The 20,371-nt window shown below is 38.5% G+C and overlaps 1 long non-coding RNA gene across 1 annotated transcript; it reads left to right on the top strand.

Annotated features, from left to right (window-relative positions):
- Positions 1 to 205: 205 nt before the first annotated feature.
- On the top strand, positions 206 to 18,361 carry LOC135578346 (uncharacterized). Its single transcript, XR_010469860.1, has 3 exons — positions 206 to 264; positions 603 to 746; positions 18,243 to 18,361. It is a non-coding gene; the product is annotated as an uncharacterized LOC135578346 (long non-coding RNA).
- Positions 18,362 to 20,371: the final 2,010 nt, after the last annotated feature.

Genomic DNA, 20,371 nt, shown 5'->3' with positions numbered 1-20,371 from the left:
AAAAGCCAGGTTTCTTTTACAAGGCTGCAAAACAAGCCCTAACATATTAGTATTGGAGAAGAGTTCATGAGAGTGGTGAATGCCCTGGAGTACAACCCACAGTTAAGGATCTCCCCCAGGAGGCCACCAGAGATGTAATGGGAAATGTAGTGGCCATGTCACAGTGGGCAGCAGGTCAGCAGTGACTATGTCACAGTGGGGTTCTGACGTGGCTGGCAGAGGCATGTCAGGCTGCAGAGGTTGGGAAGCAGCACTTTTGGGCTGGTGAGGGCAGGGGAGGGAAGGGGAAGGCGGGACACAGGAAAGGAGGGCAGGGAAGGACAGGGGAGGGCAGAGAGTAGCGCTGCTCCCTTTGGGAGTCCTCTGAGGACTGCTCCAGCCCTGTTGAGCTCAAGGGCTGTCAGTCAGTCACCACTGCCTCTGGCCCTGCCTCTCTCATGGCTGTGAAGGGGACGGGGAGACCAGCAGCCTTTCCTGGGGACTGGCAGAGCACTGGGCAGGGAGCATGGAGCTTGCCCAGGGCTGTCAAGAGAGAAGCAGGTCCCTATGTCTCAGAGGCTGAGTCTGTGCTGGAAACTCATCTTATCCTTCTTCTCCCTCAGAGCTGGCAGAGGTGAGTCTGGAGGAGAAGTCCCGGTGCTACTGCAGCTCGCCGTTGACCCATGCTGATTCAGCCATGAAGCAGAAGGCATCCAACATCAGCAAGGAGGGTGAGAGAGAAGTGATGCCAGAGCTCTGGAGGTCAGGTAAAGGGGTTGTTCGGGTTTCTGTGTATGGCTGTGTGAAGGGGGAAGCAGGAGCCTCCCAACTGCCTGGTGCAGGGCCTGGCCTCTCCTCAGTAAGGGGCCTGGGCTGAGGAGAAGGAAGGTGCTGCCTAGGGCCCCCTAGGATCACAGGGGTCCAAGGTCAAGGGGTAAAGGGAATTTCAGAGAAGCAGGACAAGCTGTGGGGCAGTTGGGGACTGGCTGTGAAGGCAGTGCTCCAGGTCATGGGGGGAGACTGGAGACCTCTAAAATTAAATCCACACAGTGGAAGGCTGCAGTACGCAAGAGACACACAACCTTCCCCAAGTATCTGGTGCTTTCCATCTTGCATGCTTTGCTGTCAGTGTGAAATGCGATTTATGATGATGCAATGGCAATGTTTCTGGAGCAGAGCATGATCAGTCCCAGCTGAAGAGTGTCTCTGTACTCTGCTGAATGATGCGTCTCTTCCCCATGCTCAGCAATGCTCAGCATTGACTTTATTCCAGAAAAAAATGCACTTGTCTTGAAACATATGAGTAGTCACTTTGAATTCAGTGAGGCTCAACCTTCTCCAGAAAACCACATGATCATACACATAAAGCTGAAGAATGCAGCATCCTACACATTCTATGGCATTTCAAAATATTTAGTAATCAAAAATAGAGCTATTTTAAAAACTGTTAGACTTACGAACAATTTGATGTTTTGGGGGTAGAAGTGGATCGCACACACAAGAAAAGTGTTCATTTCTGGGTCTGCTTGTGTGTTTTCACTTCCTTTCCCACTCTACAAGGTCTTTTCTCAATGTTAATGCAGACCTAATTCACAGCGTTGCCAATGCCGTAGTTTCACCAAGTTTGTTCTGAGCAGAAATTGAGTAAGAGCTTACTGAAAAGCTTAGTAGTTTTCAAATAAGCTGAATAAGAAAAGATTTTTTTAAGACAGAGAAACTAAGCTTTCTACATAATATCTGTAGTTTTTGCCTTCCTAGGAAAATTATATTAGTTATTTCCACTTTTTGTCACCTTGACAAATGTCATATGTTTTTACTGGAAAACAGCTTTTTGCAATATTGAAAATTTGAATGGATGTGATAATGGAGAAAATTTCCCTTTTCTGGTTTTATTTAAGAAGTTGTATTTTGTATCAGTGGGCGAAGTGAAACTGCTATTTTTTCTATCAGTTTTCAGTCCTTCTGCTGTTGATTATTATGCATATTGCTGTGGGTTTGGTTTTTTTTGTTTGCCTCTGTTGGAGAGAGGAGGATTTAGAAAAAGAAAAGCAGGCTTCCTCCAAACAAAGAAGACACTTGTTTCTGGAAAAAAAAAAAGTCAGCAGAACAAAATTTAAGAAAGCTTTTTAAAAGTTTGAGTGAAATGATTTTGGAAAAATAACCCTTGGAAACCACGTATCTTTTACTATATCTTTCTTATAAATAACTGACCTTTTTCTGACCAGTGTCGACCTATCTACCTCCTACTGAACTTCAATGCAAGTCAGACAAATTCAGTGTTCTGTGTAGAATTGCACATCAGCACATTGCATCACTTTTCTGTTCTTGATCATTTTTAGAGGAAGATAAAGGTTCTTTTTTAATTTTTTTTTTTTTTTTTTTTTTTTTTTTTACAACTGAATAAAAACGAAGCTTCTGGCCATTCTGGCCTAGCTGTTAGATGAGTAGGTGGTTTTTCCCCTCTGGAACACAAAATGCTGTATAGCAATCTTTTATTTTGACACAAACCAGCTAAGGTAGTGGCTTACTTGGATCTGATGATTTTTATTGTAACATTTTCCTAAATACTAGGCCCTACTCATGTTATTTTTTGGGCTATAATGTAACATTTTCAGCTATAAGTGTAGCACAACCTTCTGAGTTTTATCATCTTAGAAATACTTGGGAAGTCATATTTGCTATTCTTGGATTTCTTTATCAGGTGTCTCTATTAAAACTGTGATTAAGTAGCAATTATCAAGCTTTCTTTTATATACAAATTATATTTCTTTTATATAAAAATTATTAAGCTTTCTTTTATATACAAAGCTAGTTACTGGTGTGAGTGCTAGTTAGAAAGACAACCACCTCTTCTCAGAACTATTCCTCTCTAACCTTGGTAAAACTATTATATCTTCACAAATGCTTGCATTCTTCTAAAGTCAGTCTTAACGAGAATTATCTTGAATATTTACCCATTTTAACCCTTAGATTATTAACTTTCACCTTTTCTCTCATACATGCTTATATGTTTTTAAATTTTTAAGATCTCTTTCTTGATTTGAAAAAAAATATTGCATTGCTTTATGATTATTTGCTTGTCAAATAAATACTGGGAATTTATGGAGAACTGCGGATTTATATTAGAAGATTATTGGATGCATCCTCATGTCCAGCTTGGTAACTACCTAAGTGGAAATCTCACCTGCTCTTTGGAGTGTGGGAAAGGCCTGCTATCTCAAACTGCAATTGCAAATAATATATAGCCAGCAGTTTTTAAAGGTAATAGCAGAAACCCCAATTAATTCTTTGTGAGAGCAGGAATATGCTTATTAGTTCCTTTCGTGTCATTGCTGTAATTCTCCAGTCATCATGGAATTCTTATGTTTAGTCAAGTCCTACATTTCTAAAGCAAAGACTAAGGCAAGCAAAAGATTAAAACAGAAAAAAAAAAGAAGACTTAGTCAAAAGTGAAATTCCTTCTCCCCCTTCCCAAAGTCTTTTTCCTTTGAAGGCTGCATTGAAAATAGCTCACTGGGTATTGTTAAAAAATGCAGAAACTGATCTGATTTTATTTCAAATATGATTTTTCAGTCTGTTTGCATTGCATTTGATTTCCCTTTCTTTTTTATTTGCTCTCCTTCCTTGTAAGCAAAAGAAAATGTAAAATTAGGAAATGGCTGACGAAGGAATGTTTTATAGACACTGCAGAAGGCTGTAGTGTAAATGAAAGCAGCAGATGCTGATTTTTCTATAGTTAAAGGTTTAAGTAAGTAACTTCTTTTCCAGTTCATTATCTGATTCTTCAGAGTTAGTCAGTCTTAAAAATTGGCACAAGTTGCTGGTCTGTAGGCAAGTTCTTTTAGTTAAAACAATCTGCATACTATATATTCTATTTTATTATCTTTGTTACAGAACAGCAAAAATATCAGAGCTTAGACATGACTGCAAATTCCTTTTTCTGCATTTTGGGACCTTTTGATTCTGATTTTCCCTTCTGTTTTTATCTCTTTCTCCCTCTCCCTTCTACCTTTGGTATTCTAGGTTTTAATTGAATCCTTAATGTTACTTTCATGCAATTTGTACTTAATAGATTTAGGATTCAGTTAAATACTTCTTGGTTATCAGAGCTCAGTGATTTGGAGAAGTGCTGTAGTAGAGCTTTTGATACTGAACGCTTAGAGAAAGCTGCTCCACGGCTCAACAGCTCTGAAATGGTGGTGCTCAGTGAGGAAAATGGCAGCTTGCTTTCCATTATCAGAAAAATGCCTCCGCAATTTGAATAATTATATGCGCTTTGTCTTAAAGCAATTGTGTTTCATGTAGGATAACACTTGGAAAAGGTCAGGTCATTACTCTGACCTGATTGCTCATTTGAACTAGATACTTCCCAAAAGCATTAGGAAGAAAGTTGTGTCTGGGGAGGGAAAGTAGAGACTGAGAAATAATTAGTTCCTTTCCCAGATCTGCTTTGCATCGTCCTCCTTCTCATATTAACCGCACTTGGTTTCCTCTATAGTCAGCTACTGTGTTTTTTGATAGACAAGGGGACTAGTCCAAAGTTTGTGAAACAAAATGATGGATCACCGATTTAGAATGCTCGAGGTCCAGCTTATGGTAGGAATTCGTGCTATCTCTTTGGATAAAAAATTTTTGTTAGAAACACTGTCTCAACACTTTCTGAGGCTGTCAGATACTCTATATTGATGCCACTGCACCTTGTAGTAGATGTGAAGAAGCAATGGTCAGTCATTCTGTATTTATCACCGGTAGCAAACACTTGGACATGTCAGTTCACTCTGTCTGACTTTGCAATACTTTTGAACTGCCCTCCTGTCCCAGAATCCCAACCAGGTTCTGTGGTGTGGGAGTCTTGGGTCAGCAGTAAATGTGCTGAAAGGCTGCAAAGAGTTTGTCAGCAAAAAATCATGAAACAAAAGAAGCGGAGGGAATATGAGAGCTAAATTGAGTGTAAAATGGAAGGTGCAGTGAAGAAAAAATACCTGATAATTATCACACATTCATCTCTTGGTTGGTAGTTCTGCTGAAAGACTAAGGTTGCTAGAGCGTTTTCATTACCATTCTTTATTTTCTGCTGCCTAACTTTGTCTGCCCATGTGAACATTTTTCTACATTGGATATACACTTAGGCTGAGTATTTTGGGACAATTTCAGAGAAATGGCTCAACCATTTCAGAGGAATGAAATTATGGGAAAAACACATTGCACGCCAACATTTTTACAGCCCTTTAATTGCAAAGTTCCAGCAGACCTAGGGGCTAAAGCAGAGATGCAACATTTGGGATGTAGGTTGGGTTTATGACAAAGATGTGCTTTTTCCCAATTTTTCAAAACAAGCTGTCCCAGTTTGGAGAAATTACACAGCTTTGGAAAAATATTAGTTTGCCCATGTTCTGCAGGGACTAGTGTGCACATGGTGGGTAAATTCCTTAGAATTCATATGCAGTGATCTTTCTCTGTAACAAGGATGGTGGGTCTAAAAATTTCCTAGAGAGTTAGTTTTCCTTACTTCCAAGACTCCATTGTGAAAACAGAAATACAAAGAAGTGAAATTTCTTCTTTTTTTTTTTTTTTTTTTTTCCTCTTTCCATTCATGGGAATGCAGAGGATGTAGTCCTGGTATAGGTACAAGGACAGTTTTTGCTTTAGGGTACAACAGGAGCCTGTAATATATAGGAGGGAAGAGCAGGAACCAGTTTGTGCAGGCTTTATTTGGAAAAATGTGGGAATTAAAGAAACTGAGGATAAGTTTGCTGTTCTATGAGAGTGGAAGGCTTGAGGCCCCTGTGATGGTACAGAGAAACTGAATTTGAGTGTAAATTGGAGGGCAGCAGAAGGGTGTGGGGGTGTTTAAAGCCTTTGGAGAGTAGCTAAGAATTTGAGTAAATTTTTTAAGACAGACTGGGATGCAGATCCCAAAACAGGCTGAAAGAGTGGTGTGATTGAGAATAAAATAAGGAATTAGATGGGTAGAGAGAGGAAACAGTTGAATTCAAGTACAGACAATTTGGGAATGGGGAGCAAGTACAGCAGGTGTTATGTGCATGGCTACCTCACAGCTTGGGAAGGTGAGGGGAAAAAGGGAGGAAAACAGTGTGTATGTGAGTGTGCAAGCCCTACAGACAGCTTTGCTCATCTGATTGATGGGACTGTGAAGAGTGGTACTATTATTTGTTGTCTTTAGAAGAGATTTTCCCTCTCTGCTGCCATGTAATTTCTCTTCACCTTTGCAGCAACTAGCTTGGATTTTGAAGCACTCACATAGGCAAAATAGATGAGAGTGCTATCACTGCTGTGTCGTGCTGGGTGATGTCCTAGGCCAGCCTGATGAGTATGATAAATGTTCTTTCCTAATTCTGTGAACTAATAAGATCTTATATTGGTATTTCCCCAATGTGAACACAGAGGTGACACACCCAGTGATTTAGTGAGGTGTTATTAAATATACAAAAGTATTACTTGTGGAGCTGATTTTATTACATATTACATTGTTACATTTTTATTGCATACATTCATGGGACTCAACAAATCAGAATAAATCTTGGAAGCCACCTGTATCTGCTTCTGCTTCTTGGCTTTTGATGGGACAAACATAATAACTGTTTACCTCAACTATACTTAAAACTGAATATGTGCTCAAAACATTTTGAGCTTTTATTTTAAACGTGCTGTCCACTGTTCTGGAAAAAAAAAAATCTATTGAAGGTAGGGATTTAAAGTGTTCATCAAACTCATCAATCTTTATGTACACAGCACTGTCTTTGACCAAGTTTGTTCAAGTTTTTCTCAATAGCAGAGAGATATAACTACTCTGCTGACTAGCTATTATCTTCAATTTTGAAAGAAGCAGCTTAATTTCCTGCAATTGTAATTTAAAGACAGGTGGGAAATTCCTCCCATTGCTCATTCTTCCTGTTTGAAACTTATTCCCAAATTGCAACATTTTTATATCATTAAAAAAAAAAAAAATTACTTGTAGAAGACTTTTCTTTTATGCTCCATGTGCCCTTTAAGAATATTTATGGGGCTATTCCCCTTAGGTGTGCATGTAACTCCCATTAACTTTAATAGAGCTTTAGGTACATGCATGAAAGAATGAATATAGAGTTACTGTGTTTGTAGGAAAGAGGACCAGTACCTTATTCAGCTGAGATTTCATTAGAATTTCAGATGACAGTTTTTAAGAGGAGGGTGGTGCTCAGGAGACCTGCATTTCATAAAGTGCCTAGGGCAAAATAAGCACTTAATCTGGATGGTGATATTTCTTATTGTTGATGGTGATGTTAAAAATTGAAGTTGTACTCCTACTACTAGTGCATTGAATATGTGTCTTTTACTTTCTGGTAACGTGGGAAAAAACCTATTTCGTTCTTGGCTTTTTTGTCTGCTAAAGTCATTATAAAATGTAAATGAATACATTGTAAGCCAAATCTGAATTACAAATATTCTGTCTGGAGTTTCATGTGAATGCTATGCAAATTTTGTTCATCTTTAACAGCTATGGGCATGGATAGGATTTTGAAATAAGGCATCTGCTAAAGTTTCCTGGTTTTCTTAAACAGAAAAGCTTCCACAGTTCAAATTTGGAAAAGTTGTATGTATGCACACATACATGTATATATATATATGTGTGCATATCTGTATACATTCTACATATATGTATATGTGCATGTAAAATGCTTTAGGATAGCTTTTGTTTGATTCCAAAGTCATCCAAGTTTAAGCACTAAACTTACACACTTGTGAGGATGAAGTTTTTTCAAAACACTACATTATCAGAGAACTGTAGAGTAGCCCAATGTAGGTTTGCCAAGAATCTAGCTAAACCCCAGTTGTGAGGTTTATCTTATAGTTCCTGTTAAGCATACAGTAGTTCATTAGTTTCGTATGTGTATACATAGACCCTCCTTTTGGGGAGGACACTTTATAGTCGACAAGTTCTGTGATTCCTGACTTGTGACTATAGCAACTATGAAAAGCCCAAGAGTGAGCCTGTCCTGCTCTCTGACAGAATGAAGGGAGGTTAGCAAAAATATAGAACTTGCTCTTCTTCCCACAGTAGCATGGACTTCAGCTGCCTCAGCCAGCATGAGGCTACTTTACTGCTTAACAGCTGATTACATTCTGTGCCAAGGGTTTAAAGCCAAGTGGTGAATGAGTTTTGGTAATCACCTTCTTTCACTCAGTTCCTGTTCAGCATGGTCCTGAATAGAAAAAAAATCGATCAAAGCTTGTAGCTCTCAATATGAAAGGGTGATTTAGTTTCAGCACCACAGCATCTTGGAAAGGGCATCAGGAAACAGATCTGTCAGTCAGGGTCATGAAGTCAGCGAAGCTTGGTGATTCGCAGTCTTCATAAGATAAGTACACTTGGCAACTGTACAATTACAAACTTTTAGTTATCCGGTTACCTCAGTACTGAGTAACTAGAATACCTATACCTCAGTAGTTACCTCATGAAGGTTCTGGTAGCGGTAGATTTTTGTTTGCTTGTTTGTTTATTTGTTTAAATCTACTTTGTATCTTGATTATGTTAATTTATATTTATATGGTTTCCTAATTACAGACTGCTTTTGTAGTTGATACAATCCTCTGGAATAACTTATGCTGCCCTCATAGCTGCTTACAACAACCTAGATACACTTTTACTGTGTACAGAGGCTCTGCTAGTAGGATATACGAATCTTAGAAGTGTAACACAACTTTCTAATACAGACATCATAAATTGTAATAACCAATGAGCAATTCTGGTAAGCATTAGTATGCTCACCACTCCTGATTAGGCACCTGAAAAGCCCCTGCTGACAAGGAATTTGGGCAGCTTTTAGTCATGTAGGGAAGAATAGACTTCCAATGCTCCCTGAAATGATTTGATCCTCTAGGTTACTGAGTTGCTGTCAGTTCCCCTTTTTTCCCTTTAATATCCTATACCTTTCAGGTTGGTGTCTTTCTCCCTGAATCTTTAAGCTACTACTTATCTTCACCTCAGCAGTCTTACCTCTGCAATTTTATCTCTCTTATCTTGCATGGCTCTGCTATACAGATTTTCTCACATGTCCAGCAATCTCATCAGAAGCTTGGGCTGAGGAGGTCTCAGAGCTGGGCCCAGGATCATAGGCAGCTGATCCTCTAAGTTGATGTAACACAGTGAACCTGCCCTTCTCTCAGTCATCCCTCACTTTTTTGCCCTCTTGGGTTCTAAATGGCCCTAAAAGGCTCTAAAATCAGCCAGGCAAAGGTCAGTTTCAGAGCTGATGTTCAGAGAAAAGAAAAACTTATTCACCTTTTAGTATGAGGAACAAACAGGCTGAGACATGCAGAAACAGTTTTTAATAGTGCATATCTGTTGTAACTCACCTAGTCTTTTTTTCCAGTGTTGGAGTAGAAGATGTAAAAGATTTACTGCTGTGTTATGGCACGAAGAAGAAAGGACAATGCTTTAAGCCAGTGTTAGGATTTAGGTTTATGTATAAACTTAGCCTGAATGAATGAGTTCTTTACTGGTAACATTATCACTTGGTTTAAACCAAACTGGATTACATTGGTCATATTGAACCTGAACAGAACCTCACATTTTACTTGTTTGCTTCCGTAGCTAAGTACAAAAACTTTGACGGTAGGAAGACATATTTCAGGAATGGATGCACCAGTAATGAGAAGGATCTAGGAGACATGAGTAGCTGTTAAGATTCAGAACAAATACAGAAAGGGAACTGAATTAGGTCAGAAGAGAAGATGAAGAAATTGAAAGAGTTGATAGGAAAATCAACTTCATAAAATAAACTGCGGTTAGAAAGAGAACAGTAATAAATATAGGGTTACAAACTCTGTGGTAAGGGAGTATTTTAAAATCACACAGTACCTTGATTTTGATTTGGTATAGGGTTGACAGATAAGAGAAATATAACTCTTGCTAACATATCAACTCTCACAGCCCCTCAAATACTATTGACTACTAGTAGAAAGAACATTCTGAACTCCCGTTGTTACCAATGCAGTATGAAGCTCTGTTTGCTACAGTTATCCAATCATCCCTGCGTTTTTAAGTATGGAATTACTGAATGGCCTTTTTCAATGTGTTACTAGATGGTCTGGACTGAAACTAATGCAGGGAAAGAAAGCTATACAAATTATATTGGTCTGTGTAAATGATTTGTACTAAAATCTCATTTTCTTTAAGAGAACATCTCTAGCTACTATTATGTTTCTCTTGTACTTTTTCCTCTTTTAAAGACATGGCACGTTCCTCTGGAAACCAATAGATGAAGATGGCTGTTAATCAAAAGATGACGCATATTGTAAATTGGTCTATGCATGAAATTTAGAGTGCATACTGTGATAAAAATAGCACATGCATTATGTCTGTCGGTATGATCATGCATGGAAATTTCTGAGTTAAGCTAGTAAGTGCAGTAATGCAGAGCATTTAAAAACTCTTTAATTTTTAATTTTTGTATTTTACTCCAAAAATATAGTTTACTACCTCTAGAATGAGTGAACTCTTTTCTCAGTGGTAAGATCAGGTTACAACACTGCAGTGACATTGTCCTAAGACCTCTTTTCCCCATTGGCAGGGGTCTATGCTTCTTCGGAAGAAGGAGGTCGATTCTGACTTAGTAGGGGAATGTGACTTATTGCGTCCAGTAAAGGAGAAAAGATTTTGTATTGGCAATGGAATAGTACCTTCTGCATATTTTAAATTACAGGGGAAATGGGCTGTTCTCAGAATAAATCCTCACTCGTTTGTACTTTCCTGGAGGTTTTCAGGGAACCAAATTAAGAAGATGTCATGCTAAAATGCTCACTTTGCTTTTGTTCAAGCTACTTAAGCTAATCATTGACTAAAAATCTTTTAACAGGATAAGCACATTTTTCATGATGCTTTTCCATTTTGCCTTCTGTTATTCTGGCAAAGGTTTGGAGTAGTATATCTCTGTCAAACAGAGGGTCTGTTGTTCAAAGAGCTGGTCTCTGTAGTTTTGCCATTTTATTGCCTCAGCATCACAACCCCATCTGGTCAGAGGGTGAAGGAGAAAAGTGGCTGTGAAAGGGCTTGCAGCCTTGCAGGGCTGTAAAAGTGTATGTGCTTAAGACGCAAAACTTTCCAGCCATTTCTGACTAGCGTTCCTCTCCATTGCTGTAAAACAAATTTTCCTCCAAAGGCAACACTGGAGTCTTCTCCTTGAACAATTCCATGTTTGACTGAGACTAAGCAGTAACTCAATTTTTGAGAAAAATTAGGTCTATGCAGATCTCTCCATATTTTTATGAATTAATAGGAACTGCCTTCCCCTTTTCCTTCCCCTTTCCCTACAGAAGAAAGACCTTGATAACCTAATTTGCTTTTTAACCTTAAAAGCAGTAATAATATGAATGTTATAATGGTTATTTTTCCTGGAGGATTCTGCAGGGACCCAGTTTTCCTTGGAGCAGAGCTGAGGTGTTGAACTTTTTCACAGAGAGTTATTATCAAGCCATTTGTCATGCTTTTGAACTAAACAGCTGTTGATAAAAGCATAGTTTTGAACAAAGTTTAAATTATTTCTCCCTTTCCACAGATGGCATTAAAGTTCCACTGTCTGTGTATCTGTTCTATAGGAATGTGCCTATCCAAGTCCTGGGGGCCAAGTTCCTCGAGTATCTATCTATCTATCTATCTATCTATCTATCTATCTATCTATCTATCTATCTTTCTATCTATCTATCTATCATCTGTCTATCTATGCTGAAGTGGTCTGGGTCCTGGATACTCCAGGGCAGATGCACAAGTTACTGCATACCAAAGCCTCTGACTCTTACTGCATCCTTCAGCACACACTCTGCCTGACAACATGCATTTCCCAAGGATGTGCAGGTGCTCTTGCAACATTTCCTAGGAAATACACACATAGCACAACTTCTAAAAGGGCTCTGTGGGAGAGCTCGTCCCTTTAGTGGTACCACACTAGAAATAGGTGCCTTCTAGAGGTGTTGGCCCTTGTCCCTTGCAGAGATAACTCTGTGTCAAACTATCCCTGAAGAAAGATGAGAATTACAGTGAGAACCTGCTTCACCCCCACAGTGAAAATGAGAAATCTGCTACAGCGTCTTCAAGCCTCTGGCTTAATACCTTTCACAGAAAGTCTAGTTGCCCACCTAGGATTCCTGCTCTGATGTTCCTGGCTGTGCTCCAAGACCAGGGTTGATAGATGTCCTGAATCTGCATAGCAACCATCTGTTTAGAGCCCCGGACACTATCACCAAGCACAGAGGTAGTGTGGTGCAGACCTAATATGCACAGCAGATGCCATTTTGTCCTTCAGCAGCTGTTATGTACATTAACCGTAGTTTCTGTTAGCGTGGCCACCCTCTTGCCAACACAAATCATATCTTTCCAAGCTATCTCCAGTGCTGACCGTGGCCAAGCTATGTGAACATGTAAAGAGAAAAAGAAATGGTTTTTTACTTAGTGACAAAATGATGTCTAACAAAAACCAGACTGAACAAGGCTGCCCTTCTTACCCTTTCTCTGGCAGCCTTGCCTTTGTGTTGCAATGCATAAAGAAAGTGATTTTTGGCTAACATAATTCACAAAAGCTGTTTCACTCTTTCAAAAAGAATGACTGTAAGGGTCATGGGATGTAATGTAGTCAGGAGAGAATTGCTCTTGGTCCATCGAAGTTGTTCCTGAGAAATATTCTTCCTATGTGGAATTGCTGGAACTTAGTGTGAATATTTCTGAACAAATTGATTTTTTTTATTGTATTCAGTATGGATTTACACGAGAGATGGGCTTTGTAGGAAGAGACCATGCACAGCAGAGTGAAGGTCTTGGGAAGCCCTGGAGTTACTGCAACAGCCTGAATGTGCTAGAAGGGACTGGGCATAGCTATTTTGCAAAGCCCTCTGTCTCCAGCAGTTCAGGTGGTCTCTACGTAGCTGTTCTGGAAGGGCTGAATCTTTCTGTGCAAGTGAAGAAAGTGATACCTTTTCGTGGACAAGACTGATAGTTTTCATGTCTTGCCAAAAATAAGGCATAAGCTGCTTGAAGATTGTGCCTCTGACTCTCTGGGGCAGAGGAGCCTTAACTCCCAGTCACCTCCACATGTTCACGTGCCAAGAAGAGTTCTGCCTTCTTCCTTTCTCTTTATGACCTTGAACTTGATCCTAGACCCAGGGATGGTAACACACCTTGGCCTCAGAGTCCTCTACAGGGGTTCGTCTTCTCAAATCAGGCAGGTTACTTTCCCTTCTGCCATGCAGACAGCTGCTGGGAAAGCTGTTTGAAAAGCTGTGCGGCAGGGATGGGCAACAGCACGAACTGGGTAGAGCACATCACGTACCACCATATGGTAGTGTTATGGGATATAGATAGTGTGGATGAATAAGAAGCCAGACTAGAGAGGCACCACACCTCAAAGTTACAATCTTTCTTAAGCCGGGCTGTGAGTGCTCCAAGAGTTTGCATTGTGAATGCCAACAGAATATTCTAGCCTGCATACTTTTACTCAGATGGCTTTTGGGTGTGATCCAGAAAAGCAAAGAGGTATAGCTTATTTTTCTGGTCATCTACGAAGGAAAGAATAAATAATAATAATAAAAAAATCAAAACAAATGTAGGACTTGATTCACATGTAATACATGAACACTATGCAGAGCTCCCACAGCCTTTAAGTCAGCTTGTTTGTAAAATGTTGCAGAAGAATCTGACAAGATTCAGCAGAGAAAAAAATACGCCCTTTGGAAATACCAGTTTTCAGCTGTCTTTTTATATTATAAGATTAAAAAAAAAAAAAGGAAGTGGGCATTTATTTTCTACTACAATTTATTTGATGGAAAATTCCCTCCTGTTTGGTAGAAGATAGATGTGAAAACATGAATAAAATATCAGAGAGGAAAGTAAAAATAAAACTAAATAAATACCTACATGCACACTTTTTTTTTTTTTTTTTTTCTATCACAGAGCCTCTGGAAAGGCTATTTAAATACAGAATATGCAAATAACAAATTACTTTCAAAAGAAAAAAGCTGTGTATTTTTATTTTTTCTTTTTTTTTCTTTTTTTTTTTTTTTTTTCCTATCATTTTGCAGGGGGAAAGTTGGGAAGAAGATTAAAGAGAAATGTTGGACTGTGACCAGAGAAGCGATGGTGTTTTGAATTTATGCATGTTTTTCTCCCTATAACAGAAGAGGAACCTTTGAAAAGTTAATGCAAATTATTATTTTTTTCTCCCAAAGGCTCCCATCCCAGAGAGGTTTTTTGCTTGTAATGTAGGTTTTGAGAAATTGCCCACACAGTAAAGCCGAACTCTACTGCATACTGTTCAGCTGTTAACAAATGGGGTTTATATGCAGGCGGGGAAGTTCTTTTAGCCTCCACAGAATTTGGAACTGATGTGGTGATCATGCTCTACATTTATATCTTGACAATGTCATAAATCAATGACAAATCAAGTATCCCAGCCTTTTGGATATGTTCAGGAGAAAGCAATCTTCACTGCTTTTTGAAAGTTTGGTAGTCATAGGCAACTTACACACACTCAGATTTTTATGCATTACTCTCAAAAGGAAATATCTTTGTGTGTGTGTGTGTGTATTTCATAATAAAGATTCCTTATTGTGGCAGTTGCACATCCCCGAGATCCAGAGCCTTCAATAGGGCAGTTGATGGCTCCTTAGCCCCTTTTGTACTCCACTGTTCCTGTGCACACTGAGGGTGGCGCCAAGGTGCTGACAGTCACATCCTCCCCACTGGGGGCTGGGTGACTTCACGTCCACCCAGCTTGGGGGGCAGAAGGGGTGGGACCCTCAGTTGATTGACAGGGTCCTCAACAAAGGAGGTGCCCACAGAAGCTGAGAAGCTTCTGGACCACATTGTAATGCTCACAGCCAGATCTGACCTGGCTATAAAATGGGGTCCCTGCCGAAGACCTCCTTTGAGTGGTCTTCTAGGACCAGCAGGTCTGTGAACTGGAGCCCTCCCCTTAGTCTGGGACACCATCTAAGGAGACTTCCTGGGATTAAGAGAGCCTCACCTCCTCCTGTGGTGAGTGGTTATCTACTGGATATATCCTTGAATGAGTCCTTGTCTAACCCAGGCAAGTGTGAGCCCTTCCCTAACCCAGGAGAGTGATTATTTCTTGTGGGTACCCTGGAGTGAGAGATCTCTGGTTTTATTTCTTTTGAGTGTATGAGTGCGCATTGTGGATTCTCATTATTCTTATGTTGTCATTCCCCAATAACTTCCTCAACTGAAATCCAAATCTGTATTTTATATTGTTGGAGTGCTAAATAATTGTATAAACTCTGTTTGTAGTTGGTTTATTAGCTACAGTTTTCTGGCTAGAATAGAGTCTGTTTTGGAACTTATTGTCCATCTAAAACTGACTGTAGGATGCCTCCGTGATGCTTATATTTTCTTTCTTCTTTAGAATCTGCTATTGTATTTTGTAATGAACATCTAAGAATATTATATCACTATTTATCTTGGGAAAAATAATTTGAAAGATGATATCTTGGGCTTCCTGAATTGAGGTTGGAATACCAGGGTCAATGATTTAAAAAATGTACACCTGACACACTGAATGGTCAAATGAAGGCAACTACTTGAATAGATATATTATGAAGATGCTGACTGTACTTTAACACAGAGGAAATGGCGTTATCACAGATAGCTAGTATCTTCATCACTAGTATTTGCTAGACACATATTATTTGTAGTTATCTAACTTATTTCTTCAAGGACAACTTCAGATTCTAACAACTTAGACACTCAGAGTTTATTCTATTTCCTTGGTTACACTTAATATGAAAAGCTTCTAAATGAAATAAAATAAATTTCTGGCCGTCAAAATGTTTCTATGTCATATGCTCATTTCTATTATTATTGACAGTCAGCCATTTGTATAAAAATAAAGTATCTATGTAACAGTCATTTGAGAACGGAAGCTTACAGGGGAATGGTCACTGTTTCTACAGTCATGTTTTCACTGGGATACAAAAATGTTAGATTAGCAGTAATTTCTAACAACATTATATTTGAGATAGTGGGAACAAGAATGCTGGGAATTCTTATCCTTCCTGAATGTTAATATTTCTGCCACTCATGATATAGCTCGTGAAATACAGAGTGGAAGAGTTTAAGCCAATGCTATTTTTCTAATAGCACTATATTCTAAAATGTTGGACAATAAACCTCCTCTTCTTCCAATGGTAATTTACTATGTCACTATCTTCATGTAAGTAGTTCCAATTAAGTGAAATGCTTGCAAGATCAGGCTTGGTTATCTTGATACACATTCCATTATCTTATTTATCTTCTGTTTTTCTTGGCAGTGAAGGAAATGAGGCATACTAAATTACTGTTTTCATGTCCGCTTTCTCTCTCCCTCAGTAACTTCTGAATCTATTGGCCAGTTTGAAAGTGGGTGGGGAAGGTAACAGAGATAATTACTTTTCTACTTGCTTTATGAAAATCAGCAGCTGAATAGATGAGAGATCCAAATTAATGTCCTTGTTGAGAGGAAGGCAGGGGAAGAGCTGAGCTGTGATACATCCTTTGGCTGCAGCAGTCTGACCAATTGTGCCCTCAGCTACATGCAATTGCAACATCTGTTTTCTTTTGCCAGGTTTCATAGGGCAAATGACCATATGCTGAGCTTATAACAGGGAGGCAGAAAGCTTAGTGGACAAAGGGCATAAAGCTAGGGAAATGCAAATGGCATAAAGCTGGCAATCAATGGAACCGCTTGCTTGATTTTTATATGGGGCTATTTCGTTGCTTATGTGTTGACAACAGTGATTTATTATATTAAATACACTGAAGTAAGAAGGCCTAAAAGTCAACAGGATTTGGGCATGAAACGTGTTAGTAAATCACATTTTTAATCACACTTATAAAATTATTCTTCATTTTAACACTCTGCATTATTTGGGTGCTTATCTTTGAGAACGTCTCGCTTTCAGAGGACAAGATGGAGTTCCTTGCTGTGACTTAACCACATTTTTGTTACACTAGCCAGTTACAAATATTTAATGTTTGTGGCTAGAATATTACTCTCAGGTATTGTTATTGTGAAAATTTAGTATTGGGTTTCAGCTCACTGCCTTTCTGTAGTATTTCCCACTGGTACAAACTGCTGCATTCATAGCCTTTTCTTCAGTGCCAGGCATCACACAATGCAAATGATGCATGTTCAGTATGGTTGGCTTGCCTCAAAATCAATAATGTTTCCCACATTTGAACAAGCAAAATGAGTCCAGGTATTTCTTGAGGAATTTAATATCTGTATCTTGTGTTTCAGGAAAATGCCTTGTAGATAGATACTTATCTATGCAGAGTCCTGTTCAGACTGGGTAGCTCCTTTAAGGTTAATGGGAGACACTTTAACAGACATGGCTTTACATTCAAGCTCCACAGTCCATCTCTTGTCTTTGATCCAGAGAGGCATAATTAGTGTCTTTACAGAGGGTTTAGCAGTCCATGGGTACATGGAGTCCATGAGTTTTCATTTTTATCTGTTTTTTTTGTATTTCCTGGACAAGAACAGCTGCTTCTAAAGATAACATACAAGTCCATGTTCCATGCTGTGCAACATTATGATGATTGAGATAAAAAACTTTTTCAACTTTACTTTACTCAGAACTATCTAGAATATCTAGATCATCATCATATATATGACATATGTTTGCTTTTCTCTATATGTAATCTATTAGGATAGCATGAGATTAAAAATATAAACAAGTTTTAATTAAGAAGAGGATATCTTCTCAGCATAGAGAATGATAGAAATTGTATGACCTATACTTAAGGAAAAATTTGTGTAAATTATCTAATACAATTTGTGTTCTTATGGAAAATATGTGTAAATTGTCTAGTAAACTGTTTTGTTAATATTAATTTTAATTACGTTTCTGGTATAAATGTTCAAATGAAAAACAAATCTGAAAGCTTAACTTAGGAAAATAAAAAAAAGTATGTGTTTATGAAAGAAAAAAAATGAAATTAGTGTTCAGATATAAGAAAAGATTGTATCTGTGTATTTCACAAATGACACGCAATTTCTGAAGAACTGTCATTTTTTGCTTGGAAACGAGATAATATGGATTTATGTATGATGTGCGGCCTTCTGATTCAGGGTATCTTCAAAAGATTTACTGAACTTCCTGTTGCAGTTTTAGAGAGGGCTATTTCAGCCCAGAACTCTGATTGGAAATAGAAAAAAGCCATGTAGTTTTGACTCTCATGACTAAATCTATTGATGAATAGCATTGTGTGTTTTTAGCTGCATCACATCTGTCACCAGAGGAAGCAGTAGAATGCCAGCTACCCTTGATTAAATCTGAACTCTGAAGCTGCAGTGGTCTGATTTTTGAGATGATAGTCTCAACACCCACAAATGTGGTAAGCAGATGCTTTAAACACCTAACAGTAGTGTAAAATATGCCATCACAGTAGAACAGTGGTACTTCAGGATATTCCTCTGTGGGGAATGGAAGCTGAAAAAATTAACTTGTTTGACTAAAGTTTCTGGTTTAAAAATTCTCTATTTGGCTATTTGAAGCTGGAAATGGACTTCTGTCAATTGCATTGGTAGAAACTGTACCAGCATTGACATAAAGAAGAAAATATGTGTTATTTCAAGCACTGTATATTTCAGAATTGCATTATGAGTTCCATAATGCTGTATTTTAATAGAAATGGCCCAACTTTGTCAACCAAATTGCAGTGTTTCAATATGTCACAGATGTAGTCCCGTTGAATTTGTTGAAGCAAATGCTTATTTTGTTAAAGGTGTGCTGACTGGAGCAACATCAGTCTGAGTGTGTTTACTCTTACCTGTCAACTTTTATTACTAAACAGTACTTTCCTTTGAAACCACCAAACTCACTCTACTATTCATCTTAATGTTCATTGAAGGCTTTCTTCAGAGATTATTGATATATGATGAGCTAAGTCAGTGTATTTTCCAAAACATTTTCAAAGGTTTTTAACACTAGATGGATAAAAAATGTAGAAGAGATTTCACTAATCACTGCCAGTAACTCTCTTATTCCATTAATATTGTTTTTTTTTCCTGAAACTAGATGACTACCATGGCTTCAAATTTCTATAGTGTTGTCCATGTTACTGTGAGGGGAGCATGTGTTGTATGGGCATGACCTAGTAACCTTTCAAGTTTTGCAGAGCACAAGCTTGTTTTAAGAAAAGGAGGCAGGGAAAGAAGAGGCCAATAGCCTGTCTGTGGACAAAGGCTTGCTTCAGAATATGAGTTGTTGCTAGCACATCTGCAGATAGACTGAAACTGTAGCTCCAAGAGGTATGAACTAATGGTAGCACAAGGGGTAATGGGTTCAAACTGGAACACAAGAGGTTCCACTTAAATTTGAGAATAAACTTATTCTCAGTAAGGGTAACAGAAGACTGGAAGAGGCTGCCCAGGGTGATTGTGGAGTCTCCTTCTCTGGAGACATTCAAAGCCCTCCTGGACACCTTCCTGTGTAGACTCATCTAAGTGTTTCTGCTCTGGCAGGGGGATTGGACTAGATGATCCTGAGGTCCCTTCCAATCCCTAACATTCTGTGATTCTGTGAAATGCTACCTTTAATTAAGAGGATATAATTCTGAAATGTGATTTCTGACAATTCAGGTGCTAAACATATTTTTCTTTATTTGCTATTTTATTAGAAAAAATGAGTAAATTGGAAATGAACCAAAGAAAAGATGAGGAGCGTACCACCTGTATTTCTTTCTAACGTGAACTCTAGAGAGAATTTAATTCACTATTAGGAAAGAAAGTCTATCTGGAAGTACTGCATTTTCACAAAGAAGTGGTAGTAAAAAGTACTTTATAAAAATGTTCACAAATATTCCATCAGTTAAGTGCTGAATTGTGTTCAGTGATATTCACCATTGTTTTATATCTACTTCCACAAATGAGTATGAATTAATTCAGATGAATTCAGTCCCTGAAGTAACACTGGAATGCAAACTCTCTTAAGCCACCTTGCAGGTTCATGTGAGTGCTGATGCAGAAACCATTTGCATGGATGTTTTGGTCATTCTTGGTAGTCCTCTAGGAAGCAGAAAAAATTGGCCTATCAGTCAAAATGTTCAAATGCAGTGAAATGCAGAAATGGAGTCAGGCCGATATCTCTGATCAATAGCTTGCATCCTCCAGACATGATCTTGCAATCAGGCCGTTTGTGTGGTATAATGAAAACACAGAGTCACACTGACTTTAACAGGGTACGCTGGTTCATGGGACTATCACTAATATTGAATTGCAGGATCAAGGTCTATGGGTTGAAATATTCATTTCTATAAAAATTATTTCGGGAAAAAGCAAGGGTTATTACAGTTCCAAGAAGACAGGCTTTGTTTCATAAACAATGTATGAACAGAAAGATGTGA

Source organism: Columba livia, chromosome 1, assembly GCF_036013475.1.
Source record: "Columba livia isolate bColLiv1 breed racing homer chromosome 1, bColLiv1.pat.W.v2, whole genome shotgun sequence".
NCBI classification, from domain to species: domain Eukaryota; kingdom Metazoa; phylum Chordata; class Aves; order Columbiformes; family Columbidae; genus Columba; species Columba livia.
This window is presented reverse-complemented; position numbering and strand designations above follow the sequence as displayed.